At 48.8% G+C, this 22,230-nt stretch overlaps 1 protein-coding gene across 1 annotated transcript in view; it reads right to left on the reverse strand.

The window, feature by feature from the left end:
• The window catches only part of Cgnl1 (cingulin like 1), a 150,417-nt gene extending 134,888 nt beyond the window's left edge, over positions 1-15,529 (reverse strand). Inside the window, exon 1 of the mRNA XM_032910331.1 lies at positions 15,455-15,529. The gene's annotated coding sequence lies outside the window, so the exon portion shown is untranslated. The remainder of the gene's footprint in view (positions 1-15,454) is intronic.
• Between the last annotated feature and the right edge of the window lie 6,701 nt (positions 15,530-22,230).

A 22,230-nucleotide genomic window follows, 5' to 3' on the forward strand; every position in this document is an offset into this window, starting at 1 on the left:
CTCCTCCTCCTCCTCCTCTTCCTCTCCTCCTCCACCCCCCCCCCCAACCCCCGCTCTGTCCTTGAGACAGGGTTTCTCTGTGTAGCCTTGGTTGTCCTGTGTAAACCAGGCTGTCCTTGAGTTCAGAGATCCAACTGCCTCTGCCTCCCTGGGAGCTGGGATAAAGGCGTACACCACCATGCCTGGGTGCATCCATTGTTTCTTGCTGGGATAAAAATGTAAGTCAGTTGTTCAAGTGTTTGCCTGGATTCAATCTCCATGGACTAATTTCACAGACATAATATTGACAAGATGGCTCAGTGGGTAAGGTGCTTGCCACCAAGCCTGATAACCTGAGCTCAACACCCAGGACCCACGTGACTGAAGGAGACCCAACTCTTGCAAGTGGTCCTCTGACCCCTCCACCCATGCTAGCTACCCCATGTACATAAAATAAATAGATATCAAAGTCTTCTACATAAAGTCAGACACAAGATGGTACACGCTCTGTGAGTCATTCCATTTTTCATGAAGTTCGAGTAGTGAAAGCTCACAAATGATAAGAAACAGTGGCTATTGTTGAAGAATGATAACTAGGACACAGTGTGAGAAAACATTTACAACTTGTACGTGTCACCTTAAAAAGTAAAATCTGGGTTTGAGCTGTAACTGTCCCTGCTTAAGAGCTGTATCCATGGTCTTGAATCAACCTCTTTAGCGTCTCTAACTTGAAGTGAGGATAAACACATCACCAGCTTCATGGAAACAAGGAGAGAATTGAGTTCTTTGGTGCCGCCATCATAGGACTTGACGAAGTGTCCTGTACGGGGCAGAGCTCAGTACTTAACTGGGCAGCTGCAGCAAACGCTGATGTCTTAGCTGGTGTCAGGGTCTAAGCTTTGAACCCCTAATTTTGTTGCAACCTCATCCTTCTAGCTCCTGTTCTTATCTGTCACCAGGCCAAGTGGGTGGCCCAGGGAACTCAGAAGCATATGGCCCCAACTTCATCTCAAAGAGAACTGGTCACACTGTGGACGCTGCCCCTGAGGTTACAGCAAAAGGAAACTGGCTAACGTCACCCCATCACGATTAATCACCCACGGAAGAGAAAAAAAAAATGACTGGTGGCTCTAAAAGCAGTAGCTGATTTTTGCGGGAAAAAGAATATTTCATTCTGGTATAATAATTCATTTGGAATGGAGGAGCTGCTCGAGAACTGAACCGGTTCATCTTTCTTCCCCAAGGAAGAAGAGACAGCCAGCCCTCTGTCAGAAGCGTTCCATGTTGACCGGCCAAATTTACTGTCCCTTCATGAATCCAGGATTTACACTCAATTTTTGAAGCCTCTGCCTGTGGGTGAAATAACTGTAGACACTGGTCATGCGGTAAAGATTCGGATTAGCTCAGACACTTGAAGCACATAAACATGTCCTCCACTTTGTGAGGTCAGCCTGACCTTGCACCAAGATCGTGACTCACTCTGACCAGCCTTTGCTTTAACCCAGTGACCAGCCTTTGCTTTAAACCAGGCACGTGTGCTCTGGTTCAAATCCAGCCCCACCACCTACCAATTGTATCACTTTCACAAAGCCCTTTATCTCTCTGTGCCTCAGTTTTCTTAGCAAGATGGTCTAACAATGAGGTCAGTACAGGAAGAAGATAAATTAGTACCTGTCAAGCACTTGGAGGAATGACCCTGTTGGGTCATTTAGAGGTATTAGCTTGTTTCAATCTTTTGGTAGTTTCTGATGATAGAGCAGGACTCATTTAAAATTATATAATCCAGTCACAGGCTTTGCAGATATAGTATAGAATGTCTGAAAGCCAGGAGGCGTTTACTAAAATTAAGTCAAAGGAACATAAGTATCATGTTATATGTGTATGCACATGCACCCTTGGGCACACACATGCATGCGTGCTCACGCGCTCACACACACACACACACACACACACACACACATACACAAAATTTAAATTTAAATTAGGTCAACTTTAGAACGTAACATGCTGATGAGCTCAGGTCATCTCTGCATCTCAACTTAATGTCCCCAAAAGATGGAAAACAATACTTTAACTCCAAATATTTCTAAGGATTTGAGAGAGAGAGAGAGAGAGAGAGAGAGAGAGAGAGAGAGAGAGCGCTAAGTAACTGAGTTTTGACTGTGGGTTCCTTTCAACCTGCAGCAGAGAAGGTTCACTAAGATTATTCATTTTCCTTCCTTTGTAAATGTTGAAAGCTTTTCATTTTGTTCCAAAGGAAATGGCTGTAGCAAAGTTGAATGAGATCAGACACCATCATTGTCTGGGCAGTATGAGTATCCGGTGGCCCTTGCAGAAGGGCTTAATGCTAAAACCCAGAGTTCACAGACGCTAAAGGCAACTTCATGGAACTTCCCTTACAACATTATCCCGTCTGATTTACCAGCTCCAAGTCAGCCAGCCAGCTCTAGAGCAAAGGAGTGGTTTGCAGTTGCAGCACGCTCAATGGTCTGCTACCCCGTAACCCACCCTCCCAGAAAAAGCCTTCCAATGCTCTCACACCTTGGCATTCCCATGTGGGAGGTACTCACACTTGGAAGGCTGCTGTGTAACTTTCTTCACACCAACAGACACATTCACACTTTCTACAGACACTGACCAAGGACACTGACCAAGGACACTGACAGCTCCTATCTCAACAACTGCTACCAGTGGTTCTGCTCTTAGGTTCAAAGTAATACAATCAGAATAGCATTCTCTGCTATACTGTCCAGGGTACCTAAGAGGGCAGAGGCAGGCAGATCTCTGTGAATTCGAGGACAGCCTGATGGAGTGAGTTCAAGACCGGCTACGGCTACATAAATGAGACCACATCTTAAAAGAGAAAAGGACACACAGACTCCTAGAAGCCACACACTATATAACCACCACACTGGAAACCACCTCCAAGGAGATTGTATTAGACCCTTTTCTGTAAGACCCCTCTCCAGCTTTACTCTGCACGCCTTGGCATCCCAGGGGTCAGCTTGTGACAGATGAACAGAGTTCCACACTCAGACTGATTCCCAGAAATGAACTGGGTCTGAGAGCTCACAGCAAATGCAGAAATGACAGCTGAGTTTTATGTGCAAGATAAATTGTCAGCAGGCCGTACTTCCTTGCTGAGCTGAGCTGGAAGGCTGGGAAGTGCACTTTATAAATTTTGCTTTGGGTCTTGACCTAAGCATTCATTCATTCTTCAAATGTGTCTCTCTGTGCCAGGTACTAGGGAGGGTTGTTTTTTTGTTTTTTTTTTTAAAGGAAGGAAGGAAGGAAGAAAGGAAGGAAGAAAAGAAAGACTTTATTTCACCTCCCTTTTACATCAATCTGACACAGTTAAATGGGACTCCTGTCCAGTAGCTAAGTTTCAGACTGTCCTTGCCAGGGCTTTTGCTGCCTCTCCTTAAGCTCCCCTCCTCCACTCCACTAATCCCAAACCTGGTGGCCCAGGGACAGCAGATAAATGCCATGGAATTACTTAAAACTATAGCTGAATTCCCCAAATAATGCTCAAGTGTTAAATTTAAAAAAGCATTTTTTAAAAAAAAATTCCTATAGTCTAACTCCATTGTCTGTGTACTGTGTTTCATCAGTAAATAAGACATGTTCTCCCTGACAGACAAAACAGGCCTATTCCCTCTCATTCCTTCTCAGTGTCCATCTCTACTCAGAAAACTGGGAGAACCACACACTGAATGAACATCCTGGGCCATGAAACCTTTTCAACAAGGCCCTGGGAAAAGTTCACAGTCCTCATTGTGTCCGCCTCAGGATCAAGTGTGCCTTCCCCATCTTTGAGTCATTTGCTTCAAGAAGTTAGACACAACACCATGTCCCATAAGCCCACCAGATCGGAAACCAGATGAGCTCTGGAAGCAGGAAGCGTCCCTCTCTGAATGTCTGTAAGCAACTTGCGCACATAGCTCAGAGTATGCAGGGCCAGCCTTTACTGACTGGACCCCACAGCCGTCAGCCCCAGCCTGAACCAGTGACTCACTGGGGTTCTCTGCCCTCCACCCCTCTGTTCTGGTCCAGTACAGAAAGGGTTTCCAGAACATTAGCCAAAACATTCTATCTGAGGACCTCACTTCCTCCATAGTAAATCCTCAAGTGTTTGCTAAAAGCCAAGCAGTCAGTGGTCTGCATTTTGCTCACCTCTCCAGAGCCAAAGCAAAAACCAGAGACTCCCTAGCTCTCACAGCCCCAGGCAACCTCCAGCCAGGCAGGCCCCAAGAAGTCCTCACCCTGGGAACACACGAGGGAGTGGCTGAGAGAAAAGGGACAGCTACCCTTCCTGGGTGGGAGCTTCTGTCTCCATACAGTCTCTCCAGAGAGCTAGCTTTACATCTCTGTGCAACTTCAGGCTTCTCTGACATAGACTCTCCTACCAGAGGACCCTGGAGGGTCAGAGGGAGAATGTAGAGCTAAGAATGCTTCTATCCCCTCTCAGGACAGACAGACAGGCAGACAGGCAGACAGACAGACAGACACACACACACACACACACACACACACACACACACACACACACCTCCCCAGTTCCCTACCTCCCACCCTCAGGTCTGGGTCAATGACGAAACTACAAATCTGGCAGAGCCTCAGCCTGAAGTCTAAAGCAAAGGATATTATTAAAGCCACAGGTTAAGGATCCTTCACTCCAAAGCTCCTCATTTAGAAGCCCTTGGTGGCGTGCAATGTAAACACGTCCCAAGAATGCTTTAAAATGAAGGGAGGATTTTATTAAATGACTTAATTGAGGGCCACTTCTCCTGGCCGAAAGCTTTTAAAGCGAGGAATAAAGGGGGCCTGGCGGGTGTCTTCCAGACACTTGTTTTGAAAACCTGCCATGCTGTCACGGGAAATTAAGCACAACGGGGGGTGGGGTCCCCATGTGTGTTCCTGCAGTGTGAGCTCCAGCAGAAATAAAACACCCAAGAAAATCTCTTCCTGAGCTCGCAGGGAGCCTAGCAAGAGTGCTTCATTCCAGAGAGCTTGACAGGGGTCATTGGAGGCAAGATATGGAAAAAGTGGGAAACTTAAGGCTGAAAACTGAAAAGGATCCAGATGGACGGTGAAAGATCATTTTAAAATTGAAACCGGACAAGACTCCAAGTGGCAATAAGCCTGAGACAGCTAAGGACTCTACAAAAAAAAAAGAAAAAAAGACACTTTAATCCCAGCACTTGGGATGCAAAGGCAGGCTTCATCTACATACTGAGCCAGCCAGGGCTGCACAGCGAGACACTGTCCACCCCCAACGCCCACCCTGCCCCCAAAAGATATTGCTGAGAAGCCTTCGAAAGCTGGTGAATGGTGCTCAGGTAGAAAGGGCTTTGCAGCTCCAGATGCGGAAAGCCACACTCGGCGGCAGGAAAGGTGTTTGCAAAATCTCCAGAATGAGCATCTCTATGGAGGCAGAAAGAAGGCCCTTTGCTGCTGGGGCCCTGTGGCAGGGAAGTGATCCCGTAGAGGGTCACTGTTTGGGGCCATGGAAAGTTTTCGATTCAAACGGTAAAGAGGTTGCCCAACACAATAAATGTGCTCCCTCCTACTGAAGTGTAATTTCAAACAAACAAAAATACAAATAATAAAACATCTCCCATGGACAGGAGAGAGGACTCAGTGGCTGCTCTCAGACAGTACCCAGGGTCAGTTCCCAGAACCCACAGGGCCTGTCACAATTATCTGTAACTCCAGTTCCAGGAAACCAGACTCCTCCTCCTGGCCACTTCAGTTACTGCACACATGTGTACACATGCACACATCCTGACAGACACTCATACATATAAAATAATTTAAAAAAAATATGATGAGAGGCTTCAAAACCAGAAGCAATCCCCCTTAGCTGAGTACCGACGTACATGCCACGGACTAAAACAAGATGGCGATCACGCTACTAACAACTAAGACACCGAGCCAAGCTTCCAACTTCACTCTATGTCCCACGTCCCACAGTGATTCAACCCTCCCTCCAATCCTCAGGAAGACGTTATCATTTTCACAAGCTGAGGCACAAGAGGTCACACAACAGACATGGGGACAGTCAGCCACCTCTGAAGCTGATACAGTGGCCAAGCCACTTAACCCCTCTCCACACATCCATCCCCGTACTGTGTGGCCTCGAGATCAACAGTCTGCGCATGTCAACCCAAGCAGTGTTCGCAGGACAGATTTACCACCCAGTGTGAGACCCAGAAGCTCTTTAACTGTTGCTTATTGCCTGCATTGCCCTCGAATGTGCTCACGCTTGAAGTTCAACTTCCGAAAACACCGGCAGAAGGGGGTGTCTGTTAGCTGGGTCTCCAGCTCTTAGGAGAGTGTTTGTATAGCATGCACAAGGCTCCGGGTTTGAGCTCACGCACCACGACGGTCATAAAAGCATATTCTGGGATATCACCTTCATACTGAGAGAGTTACTTGATTTACTCCTTGGAGCGGTGCTTCTCAACCTGTGGGTCTCTGTCCCTTTGAGGGTGGAATGGTCCTTTTCACAGGAACTGCATATCTGATATCCTGAATAGCATATATTTACATTATGATTCATAACAGTAGCAAAATTACAGTTATGAAGTAGCAATAAAATAAGTTTATGGTTGGGGCGGGAGGGGGGGGCGGGTGTCACCACAACATTTAGGAAGGTTGAAAGCAACATGAGCAGTGTCCTTTCCGTCTGTCGCTGTGATGAAAATGCCCTGACAAAGAACAATTCAGGAGCCGATGAGGTCTATTCAGCTCTCAGTGCCGGGTTATATATCGTCCATCATTGTGGGGAAGTCGAGGCAGGAACTTACATCATATCCACCATGAGGAACGGAGAGAGAGCAGACGTGTGGCCCCCTCCCTCACTTCCCACCAGCTTCCCCCTAACAGTTCAGGACCCCCTGCCTAGAGAATGGTGTGGCCCACAATGGGCTGGTCCTTCTGCGTTAATGAGTAGTGCAAACAATCCCCAACGGGCAAGTTGGATCTAGATAATTCCTCATTAAGGCTCACTTCTCAGATGATTCCTTGCCGTGTCAAGTTGAGGGCTCAAACTAACCAGGAATATGAGGCAGGTGGAGCTTCAACCCTACCCCTGAACAAACAAGTAAAAAGGCTTTTAAGGTCTGTAGCCAGCCGCAGGCCACTCCACCTGGTGATTCCTCCCGGGGCTGAGGTTAACTACCACAGGTTAAGGGGTTTCACTGCGGGAAGCATGGTGATTTATATGTTAATAGTGTGAGTAATTGCAAATGAAGTTACCGAGGGCTTAGCGGAGAGAAAAGTGGCTATTCCCACTCTGGGCCACATGCAGGCCAACCAAAAGCACTGATAAAAAGTGAAATTCTACTCTTTGTGCGGCGCTCTAGAAAGCAGGGGTCTTTATCTCTGCTAGAATCCCCCTTTGACTGCAGCCCCCGATTGTCCTCAGGACTGGAGGATGCGTGGCAGCCTCCTGACCTCTACCAGGTGGGAATCAATAACTCCGCACCACCCACGGCGACTTCAACTTAGCAGTGAGAAATGGGCTCCGAGCCCCCACACCATAGGTGAGGAGACAAAGTCCAGATGAAGAGGAATCTGCTTGAACCACACTCCTGGTGTCTGATAAAGAGGACTTTTTTTAATAGTCCTGGGAAACAGCAAGCTCTCATCCCATAGCAAAATGGGGGCCCACAGCCTAAGATTTAAGAATCTCCTTTAAGAGTACTTAAAAAAAAAAAAAAAAAAAAAAGTCTGCACAGATTTTCTTCTTTTTAAAGACAGGCTGGCCTTGGGCCCATTACATGCTGAAGATGACCTTCAGTTTCTGATCCCTCTGCCTCTACCTCTCCAGGGCTAGGCTTACGTGTAACTACAACAACCCCACCAGGTTTATACAGTGCCGGGCGTGGAACCCAGGGCTTCACATGCTGAGCAGGGCTAACACTACCAAGCTACACCCCTGCCCACGGCCCCGCTCCCCCCTCCATACACTCATTCACAGGATTGTGAGAGTTCAGACAGGTGCGCAAAGGACCTGAGCAGAATTCTAACTGCTAAGGTAAAGGTATATAGGGCTGTGGAGAGGATGGCTCCGTGGTTAAGAGTGCTTGCTGCTCTGGCAGAGGACCAGGGTCCCAGCATCCATGTCACATGGCTCTCAACCTACTGTGGCCCTTGGTCCAGGGGATCCAAGATTCTCTTCCAGCCTGCACAAGTGCAAATACTGACAAGCAGGCGCGCACGCGCGAGCACACACACACACACACACACACACACACACACACACACACACACCCCTAGACGCAGGCCTTCATGGAGAGGTATCCATGCCTTGAGAAGGCCAGTCCTAGGTAATAAACTAAAAGCCCCACCTCTCTCTCCCCTCCTCACCTCCCAAGGCTTACAAGAGGCCCAGGAGAGCAGGAACACTCAGGAGTAACCTGGTCTGGACCCATCTTAGACAAAAATACCTAAATCCTAACCCAAAAAAAAAATTCATAAGCAAGGGAGCTCTTAAGTTTGGTCAATGGTACCCTCTGGTCCCCAAGCAAACTCTTCCCCCACCTGATGCATTTCCTTTATTTTACATGTATGAGTACTTTACCTCGTGTATGTCTGTATACCACATGTGCTCCTGTTACCCTTGGATGTTAGAAGAGGGCACTGGCTCACCTGGAACTGCAGTTGTGGGTGGCAGTGAGCCACCATGTGGGTGCTGGGAACTGATCTTGGGTCTTCTGCAAGGGTTGTGTGTGCTCTTAACCACTGAGCCATCTCTCCAGCCCGGGTCCGCTAACACACACACACACACACACACACACACACACACACACACACACACACACACACCAACAGTAATAGCTGCTCTAAGCCAGTTCCTCCAGGCTTCTGAGACTTGACTGGCTGGAGAGATGGTTTCCACTTTCCAGCTGCAGCTGTGCTGGTTCTGAAGGTGGATAAAGACCTCACAGCAAACACATCAGAGAATCAAATCTTTAAAGCAAGGTTTCTCCACCTCCTTCCAAAATCTACCTATAGGGCTGGGGATTGATCTCAGTTGGTTAGGCATCCCAAACACGCAGGGGTTCCGTCTTCCAGCACAGTATAAACCAGGCATGGTGGTGCCTGTCCATCCCTAATCCCAGCACCAGACACGGTGGTGCCTGTCCATCCCTAATCCCAGCACCAGACACGGTGGTGCCTGTCCATCCCTAATCCCAGCACCAGACATGGTGGTGCCTGTCCATCCCTAATCCCAGCACCAGACACGGTGGTGCCTGTCCATCCCTAATCCCAGCACCAGACACGGTGGTGCCTGTCCATCCCTAATCCCAGCACCAGACACGGTGGTGCCTGTCCATCCCTAATCCCAGCACCAGACATGGTGGTGCCTGTCCATCCCTAATCCCAGCACCAGACACGGTGGTGCCTGTCCATCCCTAATCCCAGCACCAGACATGGTGGTGCCTGTCCATCCCTAATCCCAGCACCAGACATGGTGGTGCCTGTCCATCCCTAATCCCAGCACCAGACACGGTGGTGCCTGTCCATCCCTAATCCCAGCACCTGGCATGTGGAGTCAGGAGATCAGAAAAGTTCAAGGTCGTACTCTGCTTCACAGTGATTCTAAGGTAACCTGGACTTCGTGAGAGCCTGTCTCGATAGTAATAACAATATTGGTCTTACAGATACAAAATCTACCCAAAAAAGCTCTGAACCATCACACACTTTACCTAAGGTGAGCAAAACTCCCTGTGGTTGTAGAGCAGGGAATAAACTCCTCCCTATAAACAAAGAGGTATCCGGCCTGTTCCAGATTTATGGAATGTGCCCGTGCTGTAATTGTGAACTCTTAACTCCCTGTTGACTCTCCACTAAGCCCCTGATAATGCTCCCTGAATCCTGTCTTTCTGGGTGGGAGTCCTGCGTGCGTGGCCGTGATAGTGACAGCCTCTCATTTGGGAACCTGTTCTAGGCTCATCAGTAATGACAGCACTGTTGGGCCCGAAGCCCTGCCTACCTGCAAATTCAAGGGCTCACGGTAATTATGGTGCATGCCAGTTCTGTGTTGGTTGCAGGCAGCACATGAACAAGACTTGGACTGCAGATCTTTGCTGCACCTCAGAAAGCCCAGCACTGAGGTTTCTTTTCCACTCTTACCCAATAACCAATTACTTCCAAATCTCAGGGGTTTGCAAAGCTTAAAGAAACGCAGGAACTGCGTCTCTCTCTGACCCAGAGTGGGTTCCCATTCTGATCCTTTCCCAACAGCCAAATCTACCTTCTCCTCTTAAGAAGAAGAAGAAAAGAAGGAAGGAGGAGGAGCCTGCGAAAAGTCCTTGGACCAGAAGGACACAATAGTCCTTGAGATGTTTACATCTTTTGGAAGGAAAAACAATAAATCCATCCACACTCAAGGGGACTGTGCCACTGGGCAGGGGTAAGTGAAAGGAAGAGTTTCTGGGGAGCACTAAAACCAGAATGTTCTAAAAAGATGCATTAATTTCTATATGTATGTGTATTTTGTCTTCATGAAGGTATGTACACTTCATATGTGCAGTGCCAAGCCAGAAGACCGTGCCAGATGCCCGGGAACTGAGGTACTGACAGTTGTGAGCTGATGTGTGGGTGCTGTGAATTTGACCCAGCTCCTCCTCATCAACAGGAAGTACTTTTTTTTTTTTTTTTTTTTTTTTTTTTTTTTTTTTTTTGTTCTGAGGGGACCGAACCACTGCCCACCACTGGCTAAATCCCCCCCCCAACAGGAAAAACCACTGAGGGCCCCTGAAAACACGGTGTCTTAATCAGCTCTGCAGAAGGGGGGGCACCCATACAAGGGGCTGAGCTCTGTAGCATTTTCAACCTTAGCAGCACAGCGCATGCTCTGGGAGAGGCCTCAGCTTGACCACAGCGCATGCTCTGGGAGAGGCCCCAGGACCTGGAGTCTCTAGTGGTGTCAGGATTGGAGCAGAGGAAAAAGGTGCGGAGTGTGCAACCTGTCCCTTGGATATAATCAATAAGCAAACAGTTAACCCCGGGTTAATGTGGTTCAGTTGGTAGGGCTTGCCTGGCACACATGAAGCGCTGGGTTTGCTGTATAAATGGGTATAATGACTGCCTATAATCTTGGGATCTGGGGCGTTCAGACTGGAAGTTCAAGGTCACCAGAGCAACCTAGCAAGTGAGTGAATGCTCAGGGTGCATGAGGCCCCGTGTCAGAAAAGAAACAAAACGACAACAAAACAAAGCAAACAAACAAACAAACAAAACTAGTTATTCTCAGTTCTAGTTTGGAGACAGTTGCCCCAAGCTGGCCTTACTCTCAGCCGAGGCAGGCCTTGAACCTACACTCTGACTCAGCCTCCTGAATGGCTGGGATGGCTGCAGGCCCGGCACGGTAACAGGGAGGCCATCAGCCTGTGAAACACTACTTGGAAGCCTGGAGTAAGGGAAGCCTGGCTTTGCAGTCTGCTCAGAGCCCCGGGTTATGGAGCAGCCATGGCAGGGTGGTGATCAGAGTCAGACCACACTCTGAGAATCTGAGCGTTGCCCTCTGCCGGACACTTGTCACTGATACAGAGCCACTATGCTTCCCCTGCCAGTCACCAAATGCCAGGCAGGCCCACTCCATCACACGAGCTTTCCAGCCTCCTGGAGACCCTCCAGGAAAACACATTCCCCTGGGCCCAACATCCTCTTTCTTTCCTACTGAGGGGTGTGTGCCCATCCCCCCTCCTCCAGTCAGGAAAAAACAAAACCCAAAGCAAGCGCCACAAGACAAGCACACACACATACACACACACACACACACACACACACACACACACACACACACACACACACACACACACACTCACACTCCAAACTCATTTCAAGTCTGGAGCAGAGAGAGTCCCAATGAAATAAGCTTACTCTCAGAAAGTGCTTCTTATGCCCCTCCATTATCTACAAAGTGCAGGGCGAGTAACCCAGGTGAGGCTAGCCTGTGTCCTGAACTACCAGCTGGACACGGTGCATGGCAAACCACATCGCAGTCTGCAGACCCGCTGCCCAGACTCAGGCTCCATCAGGCAAGGACTGTATCCTGTTGACCGGGACTTGGCAGGTGGGACAGAACCCTGGCAGCAGTAATCAGCTTCTTCAACAGATGCTCAATGAGTAACCAAAGAACCATTAACAACCACCCCTCCTGTGGCCGGGTAAAATCCCAGAACACTTGGGAGGCTGAGGCAGGAGGACCTCAGCTGGCAGTGCGCCCGGGCTGAATAGAAAGACCCAGCTCCTACCACTCTCAGCCCACTTCTCACAAAAGTGGCCGTGGGCACTGGCTTGAGGAACAGAGGAAGGCAGGCACATGAAGAAACAAAGTAAGAGAGGTTGCAATTTTTTTTTTTTTTAATGTGTGGGGTGAGCATGTGGAGGTCAGAAGACAACTTACAGGGACAGAGCCTCCAAGGAGGCTCCAGGGATTAACTCAGGTCACCAGCAAGCATCTACCGGCTGAGCCATCTCCCAAGCCCCAGTGGAGACATTTGACTGAGCACTCCAGCAAGCTTCCCACTTCATGAAGGCCACTCAGCCCTGGTGCCACTCCCACCGGCTCCCCTCCTCTCTCCATCCCTCCCCCCTTCTAGGGTCTCATACCCTAACTTGTCTCATCATAACAGCAATGCCAAATGACAGAAGGCAATGTGTGCTTGGGTGTCACCCAGGGAAGGTACTCAGTTTTCAATTCCCGTGAGCTTTGTTTCTCCTCGGGTGCCAGCCTCTGTCTATGTCTTTGCCCTTTAGCACTAGGACCAAAGGAAGGACAGAAGGAAGGGTCCGGAAGGAGAGGAGGGAAGGAGGGAGGAGGGAGGGAGAACTCAGCTGGGCCTTTTAAAAGACTTAACAGCATCTTTTAGATAAATGAGTTTCAGAGGGAAAGAACTATGAAACACTTTAAATTCTGTCATTCCTCACTCCATCATCATGAGAAAGTAACTTAAGACTCTCTCTCTCTCTCTCTCTCTCTCTCTCTCTCTCTCTCTCTCTCTCTCTCTCTCTCACACACACACACACACACACACACACACACAGAAGCCATTATACTAAGTGGATGGTTCTACCAGACAATCGGTCCTCAGCACAGACCACGGGCCTCTCCTTCCTGGAGGCTGTACCCCTTCCCCTGGATGAAGTGCACCCCACTCACTCCTTTCCCTTCACTTCCTTTCTTCTCGTCAGGTCAGAACATCACAACTGCTATCCCAGGGTGGGAAGTGTGGTAATAAATCTGCCTCTCCCACACTGAGCTCCGAGAGGGATGGGGCCAGGCTGCACTCCCATCTCCCAGGCATCTTCCAGAGCATCTTTATTTAGGTGGGCCTTGTTCCCCAGGCGGGACAGAGATTCACAAGTTTACAGCCAGCGATGGCCTACCATGCTCGTATGCATTTGCACATACATCATATCCATATATACACATATACACATACATATACATATATACATATACATACACAATTTACATACACACTCTGCAGGGATGGGAGAATACCTTCTATATGGTTCTGTTCCCCAAAGGGTGAAGACTTGGGGTCAGGGACCACCCTGTAACACCACACCCTCCATATAAGTCCACTCCTGAGCAAGGCCACTGCTATGTTGGTGACTCCCCAGTGGTCACATTCTAGCAGCTGAAAAGTGACAGGAGAGGGAAGGAGAGTGACAGGAAGAAAGGAAGCAGGGGCAGGCCAACAGGACGAAACTTTATCATTTTTTATTTTTAAAAATCAATGTTCTTCTGGCTCATGTCAGAGGTCAGAAGCAAACACAAACACCCTCCCCAGGGCATCCGTAAAGGGACATCATCCTGATACTACAAAAAGACAACACACAGGGCCATCGCCTATGGATTTGTGGCCACAGTGCAGCAACCACCAGGGGACTTGTGAGAATACGTGGAGAGCAGTTAACCTAGTGATGACTGTTAACCCAGGGACAACCGTGTTGTCCTAAAACATATGTGACAAAGTGTCCTATAAAACATATGTGACAGAAATCACCGGATTCAAACATATGCTCAACCTTCCCATTGTCCATCTTTATTTATTTATTTGTTTTTTAAGATCACCTGACAGGTGATTGAGCTGAGCTCTGTACTGGAAACTCTTATCCCCTAACTCAGATGTTACTTTATCAAGGAATAAACACATGGCTGCTCCTGAGGGCGGGAGCACACATCAAAAATAAGTAACTCACAAACGCACACACATGGACGCGAGTACTAGGTGCAAACCCTTCAGGGTCTTCTCCACTCTCGGGAAAATCCCCACGGTTATGTAAATGAAGTGCTTTTATGTGTGTGCGCACACCGGTGTGCAAGGAAGCGGTCTCCAAAAGCTCACCAAATCCTAAGTGTTCTCTTTTCATCTGAGACACTTTCCCAAATTACTTGGTTTTTCCTGATAGGACGATCGTGTGCTATAACCTTGACTTTGGCAAGGACCTCAGAGTTTAATGCCCACACTCCAACCTCCTAAATAGAAAGTGCCCTGGGAAATATTTACTGTAAACAGATTTAGGAACAAAGAGAACTTTTTTTTTTAATGTCACCACCTGCGGTCTAAGGTCCGCACGCGGCGTTCCGGGACCCCTGGTGGAGAGGTGGGTAAGGAGCCTGAGCGCTCTTCTCTTCCAAACTTGGCTGCACCCAGAGCCACCGCGGCTGCTTTTTAAATGTTCCCACTGCCCACTTCCCCCAAGACCCCTGGAATCGGGGGTGTGGGGGGGGGCACTGAACGTGAAAAGGTGAGAATCTTTTCATTGATTTTGTTTTTAAATCTCACCAGGCGTGTAGCCCAATTTGCGAGCTAGGTCCTCTTTAAAAGAACTCCCACAGTATTTTGAGCAGGGTACTCAGTGTTGGAAGGGTTCTTGGGGCGAAAGGGCACTCACATAGTAAATACACAAAGTACTTAAAAAAAAAATCTCTGTTAGTCCAACACCACAGCTAGGCACCTACCTTGAAGCCAAACGGTGATGCAACTTGGAAAAGTCCCTCAGAGGGCGAAAAAAGTGCTCTCGTGGGGTAAGGGCTTTCGGGGTGACCTGCCTGGACAGTGAGTGCAGTGGCGCGCCGGGCCAGGCAGGACAGCAGAGCGGCCACCAGCCTGTTCTAAGGCACAGTCATAAAGAGCACGCTAAGATCAAACTGCAGAGAAGGGTCGGGGGTGCGGTGTTCCGTGGGGCTCGCCCGCAGCTGTCACTAGAGCCCTGTACAGGTTCGCCGCCAACTGTTCTGCGCGTCTGCGGTACTGGGCGCAGTGTAGGAGGCAGGAGCGCACCTCCAGCCCCGGGACTGCGGCCGCGGTGCCCGGATTCCACGACCGACGCTTAGGCTGAGCACTGCGCAAAACTGCAAGAGCTCGAGCCCCAAGAGTTCCCGGGCAGCGCTTGTGCTCTGGGGTCCCGCTCAAACCCTCCCGGCTCCTGCTCCGAGCTCACTTACCGCCTCTGCCTCCGGGGTTCCACTCCCGCAGCAGCCCGCAGAGCCGGGCGGGAGAGCAGCGGACGCCGCGTCGCCAGGAGGCCGCACCAGCCCCGCCCCGCCCTGAAGCCGCCCGCCCTCCCGGGAGGAGGAGCAGGCGGGTCTGCGTCCGGACCCTCCCAGCCACCCGGGACCCGGCGGACCGAGGACTGCGGCCCCTCGCGGGCAGTCCCAGACGCTCCCTAGAACCCTGCTCCATCCGCTCCCTCCCCAGCAGCCCCTCCCTACACGCAGCCACCCTCTTCTCTCTCTCAGCGCTCCCTACAACCTTTCCTCCTCCAGGAAGCCTTCCCTATTCCGCAGTCCCATCCCACCCCAGATCTCAGTTTCCCACATCCTTCCCCGCAGCCTGTTCTGTCACCTGGAAGCAAATCACACGAGTGGAAAGGCACAGAGTGATGCCTATAAGCGAAAGCCTGTCTCCGAGGTCACCCAGCTCCTGGTAACAGAACTGGCACTAGAGACAAACTCTCGGGCCCTAGTTTAGTTCGTCTTCCAGGGAAGATGGCATTACGTTGCCAACTGTGAAGGCCAGAGTGAAACATTGTCATTTCCAAGCCTCAGTTTCCTCCGTCGTAAAGCGAGCCAGGACACTCACTCAAGCGTTTATTATTCCCGAAGAAAGGACTGCAGAAATGTCATGTCTCTTACAGTATTTTAATAAGTAAATATTTACTAACAAACAAGTCGGATAAAAATCAACACTCAAAAATTCAGTTACTCAAAACAGTAATGTGAAAATATTTCAAAAAGTAATAGTAGTTTGTTTTTTGGTTTTTTTTTGTTTTGTTTTTTTGTAGGAAAACCATGCAACAGCAACAGAAAAAAACCTGCACAGTGATTGAAGGCACTTGTGTTTACAAGGCTGGAGAAATGGCTCAGCAGTTAAGAGCACTTTGTAGTCTACAAGATCTACTTCAATTCCCAGCACCCACAAGACAGCTCCCCAAACCTCTGTAACTTCAGCGCCAGGAGGATCTAGTACCCTCTGCTGGCTCCCCGGGTACTGCATATATGTGGTGCACAGAAATACATGCAGGCAAAATGCCTATACACATGAAATATTTTCAAGTGATTTTTTAAAGAAGACAAGGAGGAAGCCATCCTCCCTGGACCCCTTGGAGAACTTGCTTCTCAGAAATAGTGGGTCTACTAGGCAAGTTGCACCCACAGACAGCCAAGTATAGTTATGAATGAATGCAGCCTTTGTCCCCTCCTCCCAACAAAAAGAAAGTAGCTGTAAGCCTACTTAAAACTTAGAAAGTTTTTGTGAAACTTGATTGCTTAACTCTCAAGCCTGGGCTTTGTAGATGATAACACGGCATGAACAGCGTTCTTGACGGGACTGCTCACCAGTGCGAAGGCATCAGGGGTTTGGGTGCATCTGGAATTAGGCAAACCGGTAAGGAGACTGTGCTAGATGATGAAAAGTGTCGTATAGCACAGGCATGGACACAGGTCAACCATACTGCAGACACCACAATGCCTGCAATGGACCCTGCATCTAAATGGCTCTGAACACCGGGATTGGCAGAACCATGCAAACCAGGAGGAGGCTTACAGGAGAAGCCATTTGGGAAGGGATGGTCCCAGAGAGCATCTAAAACTGGCAACCAGATGTGTTTCCAGAAACAGAAATAGGGCCACGGGGAGAGAGGTAGTTCTTTTTAGAGTTGTATTTATTTTACGTCCACACGTGCGTCTGAATGTATGTATGAACACCATGCATAAGCAGTGTTCACAGAGGCCGGAAGAAGATGTTGGACCCCTGGAGCTGGAGTTACAGGTGTACTTTCCCCATTCAGGGCTACACCATTGTTAAAATTCCTTCCCAAAGAGAGACAAGAACAAAATCTACCTTTTCCTAAGGTTTCAATGATAAACCAAGCAAGGCACTATCCTGCCAAGGTTGGCTATGGAAGACCACTTGAGTTTATTGGGCTTCCTTGCAGAGCACAACTGAGGGCTATTTACAGGGGTGGGGGCACACCCCCAATATCACCTCTGGAAAGCCTTTACCCAACAGGGACGAGAACTTCCTGTAGCTGCAGAAACAGGGTTCCTTTCTCCTGTCTTCCCCCATTCTATAAACTCTAGCTGATCCCCAAGGCCTTGTGCAATTAAGGCAAAGTTACATTCAGCAGGTAGTCAGAAGAGGCTGGATACCGAGGTGAGGGCCTGGGTGAGAGAGTGTAAACAGTCAACAGGGCCGCAGGGATAGTCGGTTTGCAAAGGGGCACAGCTGAACTCCCCAACAGAGTGGACGATTGGCTCAGAGAACAGTCACTTACAACTCTGCACTCCACCCCGTGATGAAGACGCCTCGGGGCAGAGGTGTTCCCATGAGGGAGCCAGCAGTAGTCTGGAACTGGCACCCCAGGGCCCATGGCTCCCCCAGCATGCAACAGCCAACAGTTTCTTTCGGCACTGTCTTCTACTTTATCCCAAGTTGTCGCAGTGCAGCAGCTCAAACGGACTCCTCACAAACAGCCAGAGGTCAAATCTCTGGGTAGGTCTATGGCATCCCATCATGCTCTTCTGTCCTCCAGTAAGACCAACTGTGCCCTCTCCGTAGGCGGGGCTAAGAGCCAGGGAGGGAAGGCAGGCCTCAGGTGCTCAGCCATGTCTACACCATATGTACCTCTCACATGAGCAGTCTCGGTCTTGGCAGCTGGGGAGATGGTTTAATGGGTAATGGCGCTTGCTGCATAGACATGAGTCCTTAAATTCAATTCCCCACATAACAAGCTGGGGCATGCATGTGAGCCCAGCCCCGTGCGTGGCGGCGTCAGGAGTGCTAGCTGCCATCCTAGCTCTGAGTTCAGTGGAGGAGTAGGGCAGAGGGTGATGGATCAGAGCGTCCTCCAAAAGCACACGGGAGTTGTGCTGACTAGGTTTCATGCCAACTCAGCACACAGGCTAGAGTCATCTTAGAAGAAGAAACCTCAGTTGAGAAAATGCCCACAACAGACTGGTCTGCAGGCAAACCTGTGGTTCATTTTCTTGACTGGGGATTGAGATCCTCTCTGACTTCCTTTGGTGATGGACTGCGATGTGGAAGTGGAAAGGAAATAGACCCTTTCTTCCCCACGTTGCGTTTTGGTTATGGTGTTTTGTCACAGCAATAGAAAGCATAAGGGAGGAATACTCACACACAAGCGTATACTAATACCACACAAGTGTACACAGTGCCTACAATCTCTGCTCTCAGGAAGCTGAGACAGGAGGATCATGTGAGCACAGGTGATAAAGCCTGTCTGAGGAACAGAGCGAGACCATCACAAAACAAAACACAAAACAAAACAAAACAAAACATGACAAAGTTGGTTACCCCTCCCCTCGCCTCAGACAGGGTTTCTCTGTGTAGACTTGGCTGCCCTGGAACTCACTCTGTAGACCAGGTTTGTCCTCGAACTCATAGAGATCTGTGGGTTGCTGTCTATATGCAGGTGGGGGCAGGCAGGAGATAAGGCGAGAGCTTGTGATTGGGGAGTGGAAAAGGAAGGCGGGCTGAGACTTTTAGAGCTGAGGACAGAGAGGACAGGAGAGACAAGAGGGACGGAAGGAAAATGGAGAAAGAGAAAGATGATCCAGATTCCGAGTGGCTTTAATGGCCACAGGTAGCTGTGACTATCTCATAAGGGACGGCTAATTACAGGACAATTTGTCTTATCTAGGTGGGCAGTTTATATCAATATTAATTGGCTCTGAGTTCATTGTGTAGACATTTGTGAGTTGAGAACTTACTGAAATCTGACTGATGAATTACAAGCCTTGAGAGTTTTGATTTTACCGGGTTGGGGTGATTTGTGACAGCTAACCACAGGGGGTGGATGGCTGGGAATGTGAACAGAATCTGCAGCAAGAGAACCATGAGATGGGAGGTCACTGCATGGGGCTAGCCGTGGAGGCTACGAGACAGCCGGGGCCGAGAGTAGAGTGGGATAATGTTGTTGTTGTTGATGTTGTTGTTGTTGTTGTTGTTGTTTTTTAAGATTTATTTATTTTGGGGCTGGAGAGATGGCTTAGCAGTTAAGAGCACCGACTGCTCTTCCAGAGGTCATGAGTTCTATTCCCAGCAACCACATGGTGGCTCACAACCATCTGTAAAGAGATCCGATGCCCTCTTCTGGTGTGTCTGAAGACAGCTACAGTGTACTTATATATAATAAATGAATAAATCTTTAAAAAAAGATTTATTTATTTTATGTATATGAGTACGCTGTAGCTGTCTTCAGACACACCAGATCCCATTCCAGACGATTTTAAACCACCATGTGGTTACTGGGAATTGAACTCAGGACCTCTGGAAGAGCAGTCAGTGCTCTTAACCTCTGAGCCATCTCTCCAGCCCGATTTTTTTTTTTTTTTTTAAATATTTCTACAACAGAGATCCACCTCCCAAGTGCTGAATTAAAGGTATGTGCCACCACCACCCTACCCCAAACCAGTCAGTGTTAAACCACCATTTAAGGTATCTTCTCCTCTAAGCAGTGTAAGAGCAGGAGAGACACTCAGCCGGTAAGAGCTCTGCTCCTGTAGAGGACCAGGTTCAGTTCCCAGCATCCACATGGCAACTCACAACCATCTGTAGCTCAAGTTTCAGATGCTGTCTTCTGGTCTCCATGGGAACCGCATGCACTTGGTACACATAGATAAATGCAGACTCTTCCTTTGGTGTTTAGTCACCTGAACACAGCAGGTATTCAATACATGTGATGAATGAACACATGTGGGGCAGGGCACAGGGCACAGGGGAAGAGGCAGGATCTAAGGAATAGTGATAAGCTCAGGAAGCCATGGAAAAGAGGCTGTGTTTATGTCTTGGGGAAGGAGAAAGGTGAGGGTACCCAGAGATAGTCACGTTCTGTGAGAGGTGGGAAGAGGGGGACACCATTGCTTATGTTGCTAAGCACTCTAACTGTAGGGCATCCTTGTCACAAAGTTAGGATCACTCTAAGAGGGATGGCATTTCTCAGTAGAGAAATAATCAAACGAGGCTGTAAAGACTGCCTCTGTGGTCTCTGCAGGAGCAGCTCCAGGGGACACAGATTTCCTGTTCAGATAGTTTAAACTTTCACAGTACAAGAGAAACCAAGAAAATGGATGGAGGGCATCAAGGGATTCAGCACGGCCGAACATTTTGTTGGTTCGCTGGTTGGATACAAGCAGGGCCTGCATTTCTAGAAGCTAGGCTTCCTGCCTTAGAGGCACGAGAATAAAAGCAGGGTATCAATGCAGGTGAGGGAAGTATGAACCTAAAAAGAACGGTTTTACAGCCAACATCACAGTCACCCCTGTGGTGGTTTGTATCTGCTTGGCACTATTAGGGGGTGTGACCTTGTTGGAGTGGGTGTGCCACTGTAGGGTGGGCGTGGAGACCCTCCTCCTCCTAGCTGCCTAGAAGACGGTAGTGTTCTCCTCACTGCCTTTGAATCAAGATGCAGAACTCCTAGCTCCTCTTGTGTCATGCCTGCCTAGATTTGGCCATGCTGCTGCCTTGATGATAATGGACTGAACCTCTGAACCTGTAAGCCAGCCCCAGTTAAAGGTTGCCTTGGTCATGGTGTCTCTTCACACCAATGGAAACCCTGACTAAGACAATCCCCAATCACCCATGCTAACCAACGAAGACAATTGTTAAACGTTATTCCCCAATGCCCTGGCTATGGCAAAGCACACAAGCACAGGGGTTCCCTTTCCACTGTACCTTGGCCAAAGCTAGGACAGCTCAAATTTCAAAATTAAAACAAAAAGCTAGCACATTTAACAATTTTTTTGTATCCTCTGGGCCACATTAATTACTCATTGGGTTGAATTATTTGGTAATGAAGATAGTACTCAAAGTCTCAATGTGGATGAGAGCTCCCCAAAAAACTATATAGACATATTTTAATATATAGCCTGTGACTTCTTTCAACTATATCTGCCAAAGTCCTTTACCAAAGAACTGCTAGAATCCACTTTTCTACAATCTGTGTCAAATGAAAGGAGAGAGCTGGACCACTTAGTGGCTAGGCTTCAAACTTAATTTGAAGTTTAATTTGCCTTTCAGAACTGGTCCAGGGTTTCATGTAGCCCAGGCTGGCCTCAAGGTTGCTTTATAGCCAAGGATGACCTTTAATTCTGCCTTCCAAGTGCCAGGATTATAGATGTGCATGTCTGCCCCTGGGACTATAGACGTGTGACCACGCCTGGTTTTATGGGATGTTGGGGCTAGAACCAAGCACCGGAGTGTGCTGGACAAGCACTCTACCTCCCCACCCCAAGTCTATCCACAGCCAGGTCTGAGTACATTTTTTTGCAGACCCTAAGGATAAGGGTTGTCACTCCCATCTGTCCTGAGTGTGGAGCTGCAGTACCACGGAGGTAAGGACCACAGCAGGAAACGCAGGTTTCTTGGACAACTTGAGGAACTTCACATTCAGCATCCAAACTGCAGAACAACTCCAGGAAACAGATGTTTCGTTGTTCCGTTCTGTTTTGCTTTATTTGTTTTGTTTTACAATAAGGACAGAAGTCAGGATGCACACACCCAGCAAATATTATGCCTCAGCCCACAACAGAGATGTCCTTCTCTCTACCTCACTGCCGAGAGAGTGGAGGCTCAGAAGAGCACAAGCAGAGCCGAGATCACATCTCTGGTAAGTAACTGGAGAGCCAGAAGTTGAGAGCCTGCTCTGCAGTCAGAGTTCACTGAAGAATCCCAGGACTCTATCCTCCTCACTTCCTGTACC

Source organism: Rattus rattus, chromosome 8, assembly GCF_011064425.1.
Source record: "Rattus rattus isolate New Zealand chromosome 8, Rrattus_CSIRO_v1, whole genome shotgun sequence".
Taxonomy (NCBI): Eukaryota; Metazoa; Chordata; class Mammalia; order Rodentia; family Muridae; genus Rattus; species Rattus rattus.